This window comes from Rattus norvegicus, chromosome 5, assembly GCF_021556685.1.
Source record: "Rattus norvegicus strain SHRSP/BbbUtx chromosome 5, alternate assembly SHRSP_T2T, whole genome shotgun sequence".
Taxonomy (NCBI): Eukaryota; Metazoa; Chordata; class Mammalia; order Rodentia; family Muridae; genus Rattus; species Rattus norvegicus.
The window spans coordinates 16,110,103-16,130,049 of record NC_141538.1 but is presented as its reverse complement, the minus strand read 5'-3'; positions in this window follow the sequence as shown (position 1 = coordinate 16,130,049).

Here is a 19,947-nt window from a genome sequence, read left to right as displayed (position 1 = left end):
TAAGCCTGTGTGCCAGGAGTGCTGTAGACCTGTTTTCCTCTCTTTCAGTCAGTTATGGGGACAGAGTGTTCTGCTTTCTGGCGTGTAGTTTTTCCTCTCTACAGGTCTTCAGCTGTTCCTGTGGGCCTGTGTCTTGAGTTCACCAGGCAGCTTTCTTGCAGCAGAAAATTTGGTCTTACCTGTGGTCCTGAGGCTCAAGTTCGCTCGTGGGGTGCTGCCCAGGGGCTCTCTGCAGCGTCAGCAACCAGGAAGACCTGTGCCGCCCCTTCCGGGAGCTTCAGTGCACCAGGGTTCCAGATGGTCTTTGGCTTTTTCCTCTGGCGTCCGAGATGTGTGTGCAGGGAGCAGTCTCTTCTGGTTTCCCAGGCTTGTCTGCCTCTCTGAAGGTTTAGCTCTCCCTCCCACAGGATTTGGGTACAGAGAACTGTTTATCTGGTCTGTTTCTTTCAGGTTCCGGAGGTGTCTCAGGCAGGTGTCCTGCCGCTCCTGGGCCCTCCCCCACGGGAGCCCAGAGGCCCTATACAGTTTCCTCTTTGGCCAGGGATGTGGGCAGGGGTGAGCAGTGTTGGTGGTCTCCTCTGCTCTGCAGCCTCAGGAGTGCCCACCTGACCAGGCAGTTGGGTCTCTCTCTCACTGGGTCTGGGAGCAGAGAGCTGCTGCGGGCCGGGATCCGCGGGTGTGCGACTTCCGGTAAACACAGAACATGCCCGGTCCTAGAGAAATTCTGCTTCCGAGTGTCCCAAGCTCACCAGGCAGCTTTCTTGAAGCAGAAAATTTGGTCTTACCTGTGGTCCCTAGGCTCAGGTTCGCTCGTGGGGTGCTGCCCAGGGGCTCTTTGCAGCGGCAGCCATAAGGACAACATTTAATTGGGGTTGGCTTACATATTCAGAGGTTCAGTCCATTATCAAGGCAGGAACATGGCAGCATCCAAGCAGACAAGGTACAGGAGGAACTGAGAGTTCTAAATCTTCATCTGAAGGCTGCTATCATGATCCTGGCTTTCAGGCAGCTAGGCTGGGTGTCTTAAAACCCATATTCACAGTAACATACCTAGTCCAACAGGATCACACCTTCTAATAATGCCAGTTCATGGGCTGAGCATATACAAACCATCACGTTCCATTCCCTGTTCTCCATAGATTTGTTCAAGCATATGGGTTTATGGGAACCATACCTAAACACAGAATAATACAAAATATACTTAGTTAAACTTTAAAGGTCAACATAGTTTATAACAGTCTCGACGATGTTAAAAGTACAAAGTACAAAGTCTCTTCTGAGTTTCATCCAATCACTTAACATTAATCCCCAAACCAAGACAGGAAAATAGCTGGGCAAGCTCCAAACAACATCTTCGTGTCTGATGTCAAAGTGGTCCTCAGATTTCCAACTCCTTATTCATTTTTGTTGACTGCAACAAATGTCTTTGTTCTGGGCTAGTTCTACTCCCTGTTATCAGCTTTCCTCAGTAGATAATGCATGTCTCTTGTATTTCAAACATCATGGGTCTTGGTATCAGATCTCCAAGACAACTTCAATGTTACATCCAGTTTCTTGTTTCGGTAATAAGATTCACACATGACCTTCTGGGCTCCTCCAAAAGGCTGTCATCACTTCTGGAGATGTTCTTGGTGGTCAACCCATAGTAAAAGCATCTCCAGTACACTGGCATCTTCTGCTTCAACGAGGCCTCACAAATAAGATCTTAAAGGCTCTCTTCATGGTGACAAGCCTCAACTCCTTTGTGTGAGCCATTCAGTCTTGACCCATCAACTGCAACTGAGTCTGCACCTTCACCAGTGGCTTTCTATGGTCTCTCTCAATGCCAAGCCTCAGCTGATCTTCATGTCCACTTCATGCTTTCAAACCCAGTACCACTTGGGTGACTCTTACCAAATATAGATGCAGCATGAGGTACAACCTGGGCTATTTCTGGAACACAACTTCTTTGCATTTTCAGAAAACACTTCCCAGATTTCACCTCAGTGATTCTGGTTTCTTCTTAATTACCACTAACCTTAGCTCCAGCTAACCAGCAACAATTGTTCCAGTAGTCCCTTCTATTCTGGAATCTAAAGCCAGAGTCATGCAGCCAAAGATGCTGAGCTCTTCTGCTTGCTGGGGCTGAAACATGGCCCCCTTGTTCTATTACACTATTACCAGCTTTCTGTTTTCCAACTCTTTCACTGCCTAAATTTTGCTGGCCTAGCAATCTTACTGTAGACAGACTAAACTCAGAGATTTGCATGCCTGTCTCCTAAGCACTGGGATTAAATGTGTGGTCCATCAAACCCTGACTTAGATTTTTCTTTACCTAGAACTTGCTCTGTTCTAGGCTGGTCTTGAACTCAGAGATCTGCTTGTCTTGGCCTCCTGGAATTAAAAGCTTGTACTACCATGCCTAGACCTAAATTTAGCTGGGTAGGATCTTGCCTCAAGGTCACTACTCCTTTAGTTCAGTTTAATATCCTCGAACTCAGGATTCAGCTCCATTTTACTTCCTAGTGCTCCTTTAATACTTGAACCAGATATTTTATACTTTTTCCTTTTTCAGCTTGCTACACATGTTTAAAATGCTCTGTAAGAGACTTAACCAGAGAACAACTCTATGATAGGCTTCTCTGAGACTTTATCAATCTGAGACTCTTCAGCTTAGCCTCAGGCAGACTCCTCTGACAAGGGCAAAAAGTATTCACATACTTCACCAAAATACCACAAAAATGGCCCCTAGGCCATATATTTGAAATTCTCCACTGAAACGTTTTGGGTCAGGTCCACACAATTCAAGTCACTCTCAGTTACAAAATCTTTCATATTCCTAATAAGATAGCTTGCTAAACCCCATTTAAAGCATCCCCCTGCTTTCCAAATCCAAAGTCCAAAAAGATATATTTATTCTTCCAAACAAAAAAGGCATGGTCAGACCTATCACAGCAATACCACACCTCTGTTCCTACTTCTGTCTGAGTTAGGGTTTTACTGGTGTGAACAGATACCATGACCAAGGGAAATCTTATAAAGACAATATTTAATTGAATCTGGCTTACAGTTTCAGAGGTTTAGTCCATTATTACCAAGGTGGGAACATGGCAGCTTCCAAGCAGGTATGATGCAGGAGGAGCTGAGAATTTCATTATGAGATTTCCTAAATCTTCATTTGAGGGCTCCTAGCATAATACTGGCTTCCATGCAGCTAGAATGAGTATCTTAAAACCCACATCCACAGGAACACACCTACACCAACAGGGTCACACCTTCTAATAGTGCCATTCCCTGGGTTCATGTATACAATCAGAGGAGAATTTTAATGACTGCTTCTATTTCCTAATGTTTCTTGGAATTCCCTCAGTGTCTGTTATGTTTCCCTTTTCATATCTTATTTAGTTAATTTGAATACTGTCTCTTTGACTTTTAGATAACTTTGCTAAGGATTTGTTTATCTTGTCAATTTCAGGTGTACTTTTAAATTCTTAATGTGAGAATTCTCTAGTATCTTTATAAAGGCACTTTGTGCTGTGAAGTTTCCTCTTATTATTGCTTTCATTCTGTCCCATAAATTTGGGTGTGTTGTGCTCTCATTTTCATTCAATTATAGAAAATATTTAATTTCTTTATTTTTTCCCTGACTCAGTGATCATTGAATAGGGAATTTTTCAGTGTTTATGAGTTTGGAGGCTTTCTGTTGATTCTGGCATTGTTGAAGTCTAGCTTTAATCCGTGTTGGTCTGATAAGGCATTATTTCAGTTTTCTTGTATCTGCTTTTCAACAGAGTATTATTTTGTTTTAGCTGGTATGGAATTATTTATTTCTGTGTTTTCTTCTGTGTAACTAACCTCTGTGGGTTGGAGAATTTCTTCAAATATTTTGTGTAAGATTGGGTTTATGTACAGATAGTATTTACATTTGATTATGTTTGATATATCTTGTTTTCTGCATCTGTGCTGACTGAGAATTTTGTTGTGCATTGTAGGTTGTCGTTTGTGGTTTCTTAGACACTGTCAGACTTCTATTCAGGCCCTTCTAGCTCTGATAGTCTCATTTGAGAAGTCAGGTGTAATTCCGATATGTCAGTCTCTTTATGCTAATGGCCTTTCCCCCTTTCAGCTTTTATTAGTCGTCTTTGTTCTGTAGATTTTTTGTTTTGATTATTTTGTGGCAGGAGGATTTAATTTTTTTGTTCAGTCTAACTGGTTTTCTGTAATTTTCTTGTATGTTTATAGGCATATCTTCCTTTAGGTTGGCAAAATGTTCCTCCATTATTCTGTTAAACAGATTTTTCTGGTCCTTGGAACTGGGTTTGGTTTTTTTGTTTGTTTTGTTTTATTTTTTGTCCTTTTATTCCTATTATTCTTAGACTTGGACTTTTCATAATATCCCAGAATTTTTAGAGTGTTTGTGTCAGGAATTTTTTAGATTTCACATTTTCTTTGACTGATGGATCATTTTTTTTCTTTTGTATCTTCTACACCTGAGATTCTTTCTTCTATCTCTTGTATTTTGCTGGTGATGCTTGGGTCAGCTCACCCTGTTCTCTTCCCTAGGCTTTCCATCTTCAGGATTCCCTAAGATTGCATTTTATTTATTGCTTTTATGTTAATTAGCAGATCATTAACAATTTTATTTATTTCCTTTACCTGTTTAATTTTATTTTCCTCTGTTTCTTTAATGGATTTATTCATTTCCTCTTTTAAGGTATCTACCATCTTAATAATGTTGTATTTAAGGTAATTTTCTTGAGCATCAATTGTGTTATGATATTCACATCTAGAATTTGCTGAAGTAGAATAATTTTGCTCTGAAGGTGTAACATTGCCCTGGCTCATGTTGATTCTGTTCTTATGTTGGCTTTTAGTCACCTGGTTGTCCCTGAGTGTTTGTGGTATAGCAGTATCTGAAAGGCAAAACTAATCTGTATGTTTCTGGTGCAGTAGGCTGGACAATGGAACTCAATGGGTAGTGCACTTCTCAGAGCAGCTGGCTGTGCCCCAGAGGACACTGCTAGAAGGGGATTAAGGGAAGAAGAAGGGTTTACTCCTGATGTTTTGGATGTAGTTCACTCAGTGAAGGCTGAAGGTATCTGGACAATTGAGTTACAGGAGACAGCATGTAGCTTGCTCGGGGCAGCTGCCCATGCCCCTGTGGACACCGTGGCAGAGGAATGGGTGAATGGGACAGAATCAATCCTGGATGGCCCTTGTGTGGTAGCAGTACTGATGGAGGACAGTGAAGCCGTGGCTAGAAAATGGAGCTCACAGACACCACGAGGCTAGCTCAGAGCATTGGCATGCCACTGGGTGCTCCAAGGCAGGGAATGAGGGGGAAGTCATTTAATCTAGATGCTCCCTATATAGCCGGCTTGGTAGAGGCCAGATAAAGGAGCTCAGAGGACAGCATGTAGCCAATTCCATCATCAACTTTCTTAATGATGCAACTATATAATATAGTACCTCATGTGGTGGCAACTACAACTCTGAAATTATTTTGTCTTACTTTATAACTGTAATTTTGATATTCTTATGAATCATTATGTAAATATCTGTTATCTGATGTTCTTCAGCAAGCCCTGTGAAAGGTTTGTTCCACCACCAAAGGCATCAGGACCTACAAGTTAAGAACCTCTGATCTAGATATATGCTTTACATGAAAACCTGACCCATCTCATACCACTTTGTGTTAATAAAGGTTCAGAAAATAATGCAAAGAAACTAATGATTCCATGTTGCTTATATGATTACTTGTTATCTTTCATATGACTAAACAGTGCATATTTCATATTTTCAAGCTAAACAAAGAAATCATAATTACCTTTAAAAAGTGAAAATCAAATAGGCACCTGTTAGACACAAGAGCTTTTTAAAAGCTGTTGAGAGCCTCCCAGTCTAAAGCAGATTGAAATGGGACACAGAGTAAGACTCTGGTGTGGCTTTAAAGATTGATGGTCTCCAGATATTCTCCCTCCCATGGAGGGACTCACATTTCCAGCAGCATATGTAGCAAAGGATGGCCTTATCTGGCATCATTAGAATGGAGGCTCTTGGTCCTGTGAAGGCTCAATGCCCCAACGAAAGGGAATGCTAGGGAGGTGAGGTGGGAGTGTGTGGGTGGTTTGAGGCACACCCCATAGAAGCAGGTGTAGTGGAATGGGATAGGGGGTTTGTGGACAAGAAACAGGGAAAGGGGTTGATATTTGAAATGTAAATAAATAAAATATCTAATAAAAATTAAGGAAAAATAAAATCAGATGATCTGATTTCAAATAAAAAAGAAATGAAATAAGGTACACATTGTAACACAGATGAGGCTTGAAAACACTGCACTATTAAAGCAACCATCCTCAAAAGATCTTAAAATTTTTTTATAACATCATCTTTGTTAGTTTGGATATTTATTTCATCCTATAGTTGTTTCTATTTTATTGACACCTTTCCTAATCTCTTCGTTTCTTGCTCACATTAGGGCTTAACCTTGGTATCTGCTCTTCCACTACACTCATTCTATAACACTATATTATGGACCCTAAGATTTTAATATCAATTTGCTCCTCCAGTTTCTGAATGTTTTTAATATAGTTTTGTTGAATAAATTGCCTACAACTTTTACCTTATCTTAGCTTACTTATAGCCCACATTCTTATGTTTGGTTAAGTGAATGTACACAGATTTCTCGGATATACCATTTACATTTTTTGCTTCAAATATATTTGAATATACTATCACAATGAATTTTCTCTTCAACCCTGAACTTATTACTTCTTCTGGGTTTATCCATTACTTATTCTTTCTGTTTTTTTTAAAACTTGGTCACTTGTTTCCGTTTGTTTATTTGTAGCCTTTTTTTGTCTAAAATTGAAAATTCTAATTTCAATTTTCTTTCTGATATTTTCTGCCACATTTTTTTAAATTCCTCTTCCACAATGTTGTTTTGTTTTGTTTTCCACATTTGTAGCTGCCTAATCTGAATTGATTTTCTTAGTTTGTTCATCTGATTACTTTAGTCTTCTATAGTGGAAACTGATTCTTTAAAAATACAGTACTAAGACATTTGTCTGGCATTTCAAAGATTTTAGTTCTTTGGATTTCTGTTATTGAAGTGTTTTGGGATTGAGAACATGTTTGTACTAGTTTGAATCTCTTTTGCTGTGATAAACACTGACCAAATACTGACAATTACTGATCAAACAGCTACTTTTGGAAGAAATGATTTATTTGTCTTACAGGTGATAGTTAATCCAACATCAAGGAAAGCCAAGGAAGTAACTTGAAAGCAGGAGCTGAAGCAAAGACCACAGAGGAATGCGCATTACTCACTTGAAAACCATCTTGCAGGTCCATGAAACATGACCAAGAAAAATGTAATGTGTACGAGATGATAAACCAAGAGAACACTGTTATTTATTTTATGTCAATTTGACACAAGCTAGAGTTATTTCTGAAGTGAGAACCTCAAAAATGGAATTGTCTCCATGACATTGACTGGTTACACTGGGCTCATTTCACTGTAGACAGTGTCATCCCTGAACAGGTGGTATTAAGAAAACAGGGGTAGACAGCTGTAAAGAGTGCCTGGGCTAATTTTCATAAGAAAATTGTCACACTCTGAGTCACTGCCGCAGTTGTCTAAAGTAATATGCTTTATGGAGTTAAGAATTTAAAAGACTTTATATGTTTCCATTGAATAGGAATTTCGAAAGTAAAATAGGATTACTTATAGTAAAAATGTGAATGGTAAATATAAGAGCTTTTAATATATACAATATATTATACTTAATATGTAACTATTAATATAATATTTAATAGTATATAATGTGTAGGGTAATGTCTCCTAGTCATTTGATTGTCTGATAAAGATGACAGGAAACCAATCACTTGGAGAAGATAAGGAGTCAGAATCTTCCATGCAGAACAGGAAGAGAAAGGGAGAATAGAAGGGTCAGACTAGACTGAGGATGGAGGGAGAAGAGATGAAGGGAGAAGGAGATGAAGATGATCCAGAACCATGTGGCCTGGTGGAACCGCAAGTAGCTAGGGGTTTCATAGCTGAACAATAGAGTAGTGAAGTGGTATATTTGTCTAATCTAAGCTTGCAGCTTGTAATTATATTATTGAGTTGTATGTTCTTTGCACAGGCAATTTTGGGTTGGAGATTTACCATTATAAATCTGGCTGGTATAAGTCTATAGTGTTTTCATTTCGCGGGGCTAAGGGTATCTGAGTGAGTGATAGCTGGCATTCTGCAGGCCAGCCACAGTGGGTGGATGGCCTGGAAAGTGGCTAGAGGAAAAACTAATTGGTGAGCACAGCAGCCAAGTGTGGGAACCAGGAAGTGACAGACGCTTAGAACTAGCAGAGGGGGACCAAAAAGCAGAGACAGAGACAAAGAGAGAGAGAGAGAGAGAGAGAGAGAGAGAGAGAGAGAGAGCTCAGAGATCTCAGAGCATAGCTGGATAATGCAGGCTGGTGAAAGTCCAGTCACAGAAGGTGAAGCCAGTAGATGTGCTGGAGTCATAGACAGAGACCAGAGTGAGCAGGCTGGTACCAAGAAGTAGGGCAAGAGGGTTACTTGGGGCTGGCCTTGGGAGGGGGATCTGGAGACCCTGCCCATGTGATATGTATTAAGAAGATGTACCTTAGCACAGTATTAGTCTCCATGGAAATGAATGAACATGAACAAAACTAATACATGGATCAAACTTGTACATTAAATAAACTTTAAAGACATTTCTTGTCTATAAACTTTAGATTTTATCATTAACCTAGTGAATTAGTATTATTCATTATACTATATTGCCAATTGCAATCACCTTTGCTTTTGCTCAGGGCTGACAAATTTGAGTAAAGCAATGTAAAACCTATTTACAATATTGTTTAATCAAAGCATTCTCAAAGCCTGTTCACACTTGCTTGGGGTGCTACTGTCTCATTAAATAGTTGTATTTCTTGATAAGATTTGATGAATTGCCTAAAGCAAACATTTATCAAGTATCATGTATTTTTTATAATGTTGCTGAGAATTCCTTCTTTGTAGTTTTTATATTTAGAACTGAATGACAGTTTTATGATATTTGAAATAAATAATTTTCAACATTTTCTTAAATTCAATTACACAAAATTGCCATATTAAACAAAAGGTAGAGAGAAGGAATATTGTTGCCGTAAATTCTCCAACCCAAATAAGCCCATGAAAAGAAAACACAACTCAATTAATATAAATACAAGCTTGCACCTAGATTGGGCAAATCTACCACTGCACTACTCTATTCCTCAGCTATGAGATCCCTTATAACTTGCAGTTTCTCCAGGCCACCTGCTTCATCTCCATCTTTCCTCCTCCTCCTCCTCCTCCTGCTCTTCTCTGTCTCCCCCTTCTCTTCTCCTCTCTCTCCCCAACTCTTCAGCTCCACCTTCCCTTCCCCTGCCCAATCACCGGTTCTAGCCTTTATTTTGCGGTTAAAATGGGGAGAAGGTCCATATGAAGTCACCTGAGTACTTGTTTCACTCCTCCTCCTCCTAGGTAGCCCTTCTTGGGAAGTGTAATTAACATCAAAATACAAACAGCACTAGGGCAACACACATAACATAGAGAGTACTAGGGGAGACAACTGGAATCAGGGGTAATCTCTTGGATGAGCTAGAAACCTAGGACAATGGAAATTTCTTGAAATCAATGAGGGTAACACTAGCTACAACTCCCAGAAATAGGGGCTACAAAACCTGAACTGGCCATTTCCCATAACTATGAAAGATTTTTTAATGGAGGGACTGTGACATGAACACAGCCACAAAACCACTGACTTACAATTTGTCCTGTCTACAAAATGTCCTGGTGTGAATGTAGCATAGAAACTGTGGTATTGAACCCTACACCATGAGAGAATCCTTACCTCTAACACTGCCCGGAGGGCCAAAGGCAGAATTGGAGAGTCCAAAGACTTAGGATGTAACCAAATACAAATGAAAAAAGGGGGTGGGGGGTGAGATGATTCCTAATTATATTCTGCTATACTTATAGTTTGGTGTCTAACCCATTATATATAATATGTAATATTATAATTATCATCAGAGAGGCTGCACCCCGCGTGTGGTGGAAATAAATGCAAAAGCCCAAGGCCCTACTTTAGGCAGACCTTAGGGAATCCTTCAAAGGAGGGTGTAGATGGGGGATTTAGTAGCAACAGGGATCACCCTGGGCCCATAGGAGCTCAGAGAGACTTAACCACCAATAAGGGTACTTGCATGGGACTGACCTAGGCCCTCTGCAAATATATTACAGTTGTGTAGATGGGTCTTCCTTTTTTTTTTTTTTTTATTAACTTGAGTATTTCTTATATACATTTCGAGTGTTATTTCCTTTCCCGGTTTCCGGGCAAACATCCCCCTCCCCCTCCCATTCCTTATGGGTGTTCCCCTCCCAACCCTCCCCCCATTGCCGCCCTCCCCCCATAGACTAGTTCACTGGGGGTTCAGTCTTAGCAGGACCCAGGGCTTCCCCTTCCACTGGTGCTCTTACTAGGATATTCATTGCTACCTATGGGGTCAGAGTCCAGGGTCAGTCCATGTATAGTCTTTAGGTAGTGGCTTAGTCCCTGGAAGCTCTGGTTGCTTGGCATTGTTGTACTTTTGGGGTCTCGAGCCCCTTCAAGCTCTTCCAGTTCTTTCTCTGATTCCTTCAATAGGGGACCTATTCTCAGTTCAGTGGTTTGCTGCTGGCATTCGCCTCTGTATTTGCTGTATTCTGGCTGTGTCTCTCAGGAGCGATCTACATCCGGCTCCTGTCAGTCTGCACTTCTTTGCTTCATCCATCTTGTCTAATTGGGTGGCTGTATATGTATGGGCCACATGTGGGGCAGGCTCTGAATGGGTGTTCCTTCAGTCTCTGTTTTAATCTTTGCCTCTCCCTTCCCTGCCAAGGGTATTCTTTTTCCTCATTTAAGGAAGGAGTGAAGCATTCACATTTTGATCATCCGTCTTGAGTTTCGTTTGTTCTAGGGATCTAGGGTAATTCTAGATGGGTCTTCTTTATGGGACTCCTAACATAGGAAGCAGGAGCTGTCTTTGACTCTGTTGCCTGCCTTTGGGATCTTTTTTCTTACTGCATTGTTTCCTCTACCCTTAATAGGAAAAGAGGTGCCTAGTATTACTGCAATTGATATGCTGTGGGTGGTTGATACCCATGGGAGGACATCCTCTTTTCTGAAGGGAAGCAGAGGAGTAGATAGGGTAAGAGGGAAGGTGTTGCATGTAATCACTTAAAAACAGTATGCTACTGCTGGCTATGCTCTAGTAATGCAGTTCCCCTCCCCCACTGAGAGCTGCAAACCAGTCTTCCCTGTTTCCCTGCAGTTCTGACCACTCATATTGTTCCAGCCATCTTCCCCCTGTGGCTAACTACCACAAATCCCCATAACCCAGTGAAATCAAAACTCTAGAGGCTAGTAAATTATCAAGCAGATTTATATCAATAAATTCTCACCCATAAAATGCCCACACAGCATACTCAGTCAATTGATATTGATACAAGCTGCCCACCTAGACCGGACAAATTGTCCTATATCATTCTATGCTCTTCTATATTCATAGCTACCTGTGCCTATTTCAAGCCATGTAGATCATTGAGTCTTCCTCTGTATTGTGTTCTCTCTGTCTGTACCTGTCCTTTCTCTCTGAAACTTTCAGTCCTGCCTTCCTGTTTCATTGCCCAATCACAGATTCTAGTCTTCTTTTCCACCTGCCCTTGCTTGCATTTCAACAGCAACCCGTAGGAAGATGGCAGGAAGGACTAGAAGAAGAGAAAGGAGGGACACTGCGGTTTGGATGTAAAAAAAATAGAAAAAAATAGTAAGGAAGCAAACAAATACCATGTAAAAGGAAATACATTTGATAAAGTGGCATGCGAGCTTTCAAATATTATTTTTATATTCTTATCCAAATATTTGGTCTCAATACATTTGTAGTATATGGTAAATTACTATGGAGTGGCATACATTGTTCATATTCAAAGGACATATTAATGAATATGAGTAGCACCAGAATTGAAACAAGTACCAAGAAATTGTCTATCAGCAAGCTCTTGGGTAACTTTACTGAATTTATTATGGAAATAGAAAACGAGGCTCATGTCAGATTCAATACAGGCATACTGATGGAAGATGTGGCATGGATATAGGGAGGGTCTTACAAATAGGGACCCATGCATGAAGACACAATGTGAAAAAAGCCACGACGCATTTTTTATTGGCTATTTTATGTATTTATGTTTCAAATGTTATCCTCTTTCAAGGTTTCCTCTCCGGAAAGCCATTCTCCTATCCCACCTCCCCTTGCTTCTATGAGGATGCTGTCCCATCCACCCAACCACTCCTACATCACCACCATAGCATTCCCCATACACTAGGGAGATCAAGCCTTCACAGGACCAAGGACTTCTCCTTCTACTGATGTTAGACAATGCCATCCTCTGCAACATATGCGACTGGAGTCAAGGGTCCTTCCATGTGTACTCTTTGGTTGGTGGTTTAGTCCCTGTGAGCTCTGGGGGATCTGGTTGTTTGATATTGTTGTTCTTCCTAAGAACTTGCAAACTGCTTCAGCTCCTTCAGTCCTTTCTCTACCTCCTATGCTGGGGACTCCGTTCTCAGTTCAATGGTTGCCTGTGAGCCTCCACTTCTGTATTTGTGAAGCCCTGGCAGAACCTCTCAGGAGACAGCTATAAAAGGCTCCTATCAGCAAGCACTTCTTGGCATCCACAATAGTGTCTTGGTTTGGTATTTGTATATAGGAAGGATCCTGTGGGGCAGTCTCTGGATGGCCTTTCCTTCATTCTGTGCTCCACACTTTATTCACATAATTTACTTTAGACAGGAACCATTCTAGGTTAAGAATTTGGAGATGAATGGGTAGTCCCATCTCCCAACTGGGGCCTCGCATAACCTCTGGATATGTTCTTTACAGGTTCTTCCTCCCCTTTGTTGGGGATTTCAGCTAATGTCATCCCTGTTGGCATCCTCAGAGCCTCTTGCTTTCCTGACATCTGGAACTTGCTGGTGGCTACCTCTAGGTCCCATCTCCTATTGCTGAACACCTCTGTTAAATTTCTGACCCTCTGTATATCACCCCTTTCTCCTCCCATACCTGATCCTGCCCCCTTCCTCTTTCCCGCTCACGCTCACCATCCTCTTTTCTTCCAAATCCCTCCTACTCTATACTTCCAGGAGTATTTTGTTCCCCTTTCTAAGAAGATTTGGTGGCTGCAAGTGGGAAGGATCACCAGGTGAAGCAGTCTCTGGATGGCCTTTCTTGAGTCCGTGCTCCACTCTTTGAGCCTATATTTCCTCCCATGATTCTTTTGTTTCATTTATAATTACGAATTTCTTTTGCCTCCACCAATATTTCTGGTTAAAATTAGTTTACATTATTTCTTACTTTTCTCCAAGTAGGTCCACAGTTTAATTACAAATCAATATATCACCTTCAAATTCACACTTGAAGCACCCTGTATAAGTAAAGAACAGACTAATGAGGAATAGCACATCTTCATGAGGTAAAATAATTCCTTCCCTGTGGTAAGTGTATAGTGACTTAATGGTTGTCGCGCGCCCAATGTCCCGCCAGCAAGAACGACGCGCGGCAACAGGATTCTTCTGCGAGCAAGCCTTTACTGTGTTACAGCTCTTCTTAGTGTTACAGCTCTTCTCAGTGTTACAGCTCTTCTCAGTGTTACAGCTCTTCTTAGTGTTACAGCTCTTCTCAGTGTTACAGCTCTTCTGAACAGGGACCCCGAGCAGCAAAATCGCTCGGCTTATATAGACAACAGTATGCTAATTATCTCTCAGGGATTGGTGGGGCTTGGATCACCCCACTACTTGTCCTCCAGGGATTGGCGGAGAATGAATCACCTCATTAGCATATTAACGGTCAACTAACACCTGGTGCATAAACCGCACATGTGCAGTACCGCTGTTCACCACTAGAGGGAGCCCTAGCAAGGGGACAAGCCTGCACATGCGCAGTAAGTCGTTTATATCCAGACAAGGCTGAATGTCGGCGCCATCTTTGTTTCGCCGCGCCGCTCTCTACAAATGGTCATCTGTAGTACCTTGTTTTTATCATATACACATGGTATGGCACTCCCCATCAATTCTTGCAAGGATATAGAAGTCAATATAATCCATTTGTTCAGAGGCTCCCTCTGAAATCTAGCACATCATTATGCTAATCACGGTAACTGCCTTTCCTCCTTTTCTACTTAAAGCTATGTGTCCAATAATTCTGAATCCTGCAAGTTTCAAAGGCTCAATCATGCCCCTACCCTTCATATTCAGTCTGCCTCCTAATAAACCTCATTTCTAAAGGATAATTTCATACTTGTCCCTTTTCCAAACTGTGACATTCTTTACCGATTTGTCATTCCAAAACTCTTTTTCACTAATTAGAATTCTTAACACACAATAGAAAATCAAATACAAAATTAAAATTTAACTTTTTATTCAAAAATATTAGAGAGCTCACAAAGGAAGAATTAATGTGCTAAATAGAGACATTATAATGGAATTATCTGCGATTATATAATACAATTTTGTATAATTAATATAAATATCTGTAGAGTAGATAAATAATACAATGAAAATGAATTATTTACCCCTTAACAGTAATCAATTTATGTAATAAAGAAAACTTGAACAGGGACAGTTTATTTTGTTATTATTTATTTATTTATTTTATTTTGTGCACATGTGTACATGTGTGGGCATATGAATGCTAGCACACTTACAGATATCCAGAAGACAATTTATGAGAGTTAATTTTCTCCTTCTACCATGTAAGCAGGACTTGAGAATTAAACAAAAGCTAGCATGTTTGTCTGCAGGTACTTTTGCCCATTGAGGCATCTTACTGACCCCCAAAAGACATTTGTTATCAGACATATTTAGTGCTATCAAGAGCTCCTTGATTTATATACATTGAGACTCTTAGATATAAATGTGGCACAGTGGTGATGCTGGAAATTATTCAGATGTTTGGAAGGCTCACTAGGAAGACAGTCTCATAATTTGCTGATCCCAAAATTTAAGTAAAATATTGAATAAATTTTATTAGATATATGATTTTATCAGACAGTTATTTATAAAAAGTACTATTTACTGAGACTAATAATAGCAGACTTCTACCTTAGGACTAAAAGTAATAACCATATACATTGGGAGGTTCCTGTTTAGTCTAATGAGCTCTTGTGTTCATTGGTTTATCCATTGATGACTTCCTTTGTTGTGAGTGATATCTAATGAATTGAATGACAGATACTGGATTATTTATATCTTTCTAATACAAAGTCCTAAAATCTAATTGAGTTTCTCATACCACTGACTACCCAAAGGTTCTTCTTTATTTTTAGGTCCTGGTGAGATTTAAAAACAGATATATCTTATGTGTTTTGAAGAGAAATAGAGCCACAGGGGTGTGTGTATGAGTGTGTGTGTGTGTGTGTGTGTGTGTGTGTGTGACACACACACATATACAAATATATATATACATATATATATATATATAAAAAGTATATTAGCATAAAATGTTTACCCTACCCTATCACTGTCTTAGAGGAGAAAGCACCTTAACCAGGTGGTCATGGCAATTATTAGATCAAAATATAGATGTAGTTATACTTCTTGTAAATGAAATGGCTCTATTGTCACCATCTACTAAAAATGTAGAAAGGAGTGTCATAGGAACTTTGCCAAGAATTTCATCCTTTACTCTTTCCTGACGTCTACCAAGTATAATTGATCTTGGGAAAGGATAAATAGTTAAATAATATAAATATTAAATATATAAATAGTACATAAATATTACATATATATAATGAAAAGGGACTATTATGGTGAAATTTGCATAAACACTGTCTTTATGGAAGAGTAGGATGTTGCGTTGATGCAGTTATTTTGGGGTTACCCATCCCCCTGCCCTGTAAGCAATCCTTTAATTGTTCTTTGTCAGCAAGCCCATTTGTTTGTCTCCATAGCAGAACTTCAGAGGAATCCTGCCTTTGCTCTCTCCTTGGCATCCTTTTTGGAGCAAATAGATGCTTCTTCACATCTCCTCAGGAAGATAGTGCCATACATCATGACACTAGCACCTTTGCTGGAGTGGCTCTATCTTGCCTTAGCATTTATTTTCCACATGACAAACTGCAATAAAGCAAGCCCATATTTCTCTGGTTGAATATTTGCTGAAAGGATCTTCTTGATAATTGACATGTACACATACACATACAGTGTTCCCAAAGTTGAGGTTTGCTCTATTCATGTTTTCTGAGCCCATAGTTTTTGTGGTTTGCTCTGAAGTTATCTGTATTTTGATGCTAATTCCATTGCCCCAAGGACAGCTGCCTAGTCACTACTCAGAACTCAGGTGACTCACCAGAACCACTTCCCCATTGAATTTGTAAAGTACAGGTGAGGGGCAGGTACAGGATAGAAGGAGGCCTGTCATTGGAGGAGAAGGAAGGATGGGCAGGAGAGAAGTTTGAAGGAAGAGGAGGAGACTAGAAGAGAATAGGAGACAGGAGAGAGGAGAGGATGAGAAGCCATGGCAGGTGATGTTAAGATTCTGCTCTGTGTATTTACAGGTTGTTATTAATGTTCACAAGGGATGGATGGTAGCAGGCTTTGTATGTTTAAGTGGGCAATTATATCTTATCAATTGGATCTAAGATTATTGTGTTATGTGTTCTTTTATGTGAGGGTTTGAGTGTAGGAAATTGTGAGGCTGGGATGTGTTTCCTCCAAGATATCTAGCAGATATCTTGGGGCACCACAGTGCAGACCTAGTGGGTAAAAGACAACAATACTTTTTTATTTTTATATTTGTACAACAACAGATGGCGAAAGTTTTTATCTTGGGGCACCACGGTGTAGACTTTGTGAGGTAAAAGACATTACCAATTTTTATTTTTATGTTTTTACAACAACACATAGTAACTATGTTGCTTTAATATTCTCCAACACTTGAGCTGCTTAAAGTAAGAGTCTGTGTCTTTTGGGATATATTAGTGACTTCACGAAAGTACAGCTGTCCACAGTTTTAAAGCACTCCATAATTTACCCCTAATAAAGGCATTTTACTTGTAAATATGAACTGGTGTGAGTCATTGTTTCATTTATTGTTTCCATCCCAGTTTACAAGCAGAAAATAAGTTTATTTATATGTACTTTGTGATACTTGCAAAGAAATTTTAAATTTATCTTTTGTGAAATAATAGATAATTAATTTGCTTAAGAATTTGAAATACTGAGGTTACTGGAAGTTGCAGTTATTAAAGAACTGACTTATATTCTCATGAAACATAGTTTTTATCAAAGCTTTCAGAAATTATGGAACATTTATTTAAGGGAGGAAACTAAAGTACATTAGTGGGCTTTATAATATTTGTCATTTCTTGGTCCTATCATTTTCTTTCCTTCCTAGTCCAGTGAAAGCCTTGAAGACCAGCCTTAGATTCACAAAAGATCCTAGGATCACAAATAACAAATACGAGAACAAATAAGTAGGAGCTTTTACATGTCTATATATACAAAATCTTTATACGGTAAGAATTCATATTAGAAGAATGCTGGAGAAACCAACCACATATACAAAATTTACTTTATATATCTCTGAACTGGATATGGATAATATTTTTCTTTGGGTATTTGTTAAAAAGAATCACTTCAATATTCTACATTGCTGCTTTGTGAAAAGGAAAGAACAATTAGAGCAAAAAAGAAGCTGATAAAAGCTCTTGGAAAGTTGAGGTGTATTCTCTACTATGAGTTTTTGAAATATCACAACACCTGGAAATCCAGATCTTCACTTACGTTGCTTATTTTACACACAAGCTCCAGAGATCTATTGGAACATTCAAACCTGCTTTTAAATATCATTATCAGTCCCCTCTTGGGCTTTTTTTAAAAAATAATTTTAGTTTTCTCAGATATTTTATGTATTTACATTTCAAATGTTATTCTTCTTCCCCCCTCTCCCATACACCATCGCTCCCCGCCCTGCTTCATGAGGATGCTCTCATTCCCACCCACCCATTCCAACATCAACACCTGGGCATTACCCAACATTGGGGAAAGAAACCTTCACAGGACCCAGGGCTTTTCTTCCCATTGATGCTGGACAATGCCATTCTCTGCCATATATGTGGCTGAAGACATGAATCCCTTCATGTGTACACACTGGTTGGTGATTTAGTCCCTGGGCACTCTGGTGGGGTTTCGTTGGTTGATGCTCTTGGTTTTCCTATCGTGTTGTAAACTCCTCCAGCTCCTTCAGTCTTTTCTCTAACTCTTCTATAGGTGTCCCCTTGTTCAGTCCAATGGCTAGCTGCAACCATACTCATCTGTATCAGTAGGGCTCTGGCAGAGCTTCTCAGGAGACACCCATATCTGGCTCTTGCCAGCATGTAATTGTTGGCATCAACAATAGTGACTGGGTTTGGTTGGCATGATATAGGATGTAATCCCCATGTGGAGCAGTCTCTGGATGACCTTTTGTTTAGTCCCTGTATTTCCTCCCATGGGTATTTTGTTCTCCCTTCTAAGAAGGAATGAAGCACCCATATTTTGGTCTTCCTTCTTCTTGGGCTTCCTATGATCTATGAATTTTTTCTTAGATATTGCAAGTTGTTAGACTAATATCCACTTATAGGTGAGCGTATACCATTTGCATTCATTTGTGACTGGGTTACCTCACTCAGGATGATATTTTCTAGTTCCATTTATTTGCCCAAGAATTTCATATAGTCATTGTCTTCAGTACCTGAGTAGTACTCCATTGTGTAAGTGTACCACATTTTCTGGATCCATCCTTGTGTTGAAGTACATCTGGGTTGTTTCCAGCTTCTGGGTATTATAAATAAGACTGCTGTGAACAGAGTGGAGCATGTGTCCTTGTTATATGTTGCAGCATCTTTTGAGTATATGTCTAGGAGTGGTATAGCTAGATCCTCAGGTAGTATTATGTCCAATTTTCTAAGGAACTGCCAGACTAATTTCCAGAGTGATTGTACCAGATTTCAATCCCACCAACAGTGGAGGAGGGTTTCTATTTCTCCACATCCTCACCAGCATCTGCTGTCACCTGAGATTTTAAATTTAGACATTCTGACTGGTGTGAAGTGGTATCTCAATGTTGTTTTGATTTGTATTTCCCTGATGACTAGGATGTTGAACATTTCTTTAGGTACTTGTGAGCCTTTAAGTAATTCTTTGTTTAGCTCTGTATCCAATTTTTAATAGGATTATTTGATTCTCTGGAGTCTAATTTGTTGAGTTCTTTGTATACATTATATATAAGCCATGTATTGGATATAGGATTGGTAAAGATTTTTCCCAATTTGTTGGTTGCAATTTTGTCCTATTGACAGTGTCCTTTGCCTTAAAGAAGCTTTGCAATTTTATGACGTCCCATTTGTTGATGCTTGAACTTAGAATATAACCCATTGGTGTTCTGCTCAGGAAAATTTCCCCTGTGGCTATGTGTTTAAGACCTTTCCCCATTTTCTCTTCTATTAGGTTCAGTTTATATGGCTTTATGTAGAGGTCTTTGATCACTTGGATTTGAACTTTGTACCAGGAGATAAGAACGGGTCAATTTGCAGTCTTCTACACACTGACCTCTAGTTGAACCAGCACCATTTGTTGAAAATGCTGTCTTTTTTCCATTGGATAGTTTTAGCTCCTTTGTCAAAATCAAGTGACCATAGGTTTGTGGGTTCATTTCTGGGTCTTTAATTCTACTCCATTGATCTACATGCCTGTTTCTGTACCAATATCATGTAGTTTTTATCATGATTACTCTGAAATAGAACTTGAGGTCAGGGATGGTGATTCTCCCAGAATTTCTTTTATTGTTGAGAGTTGTTTTCTCTATTCTGGGATTTTTGCAATCGCAAATGAATCTGCAAATTGT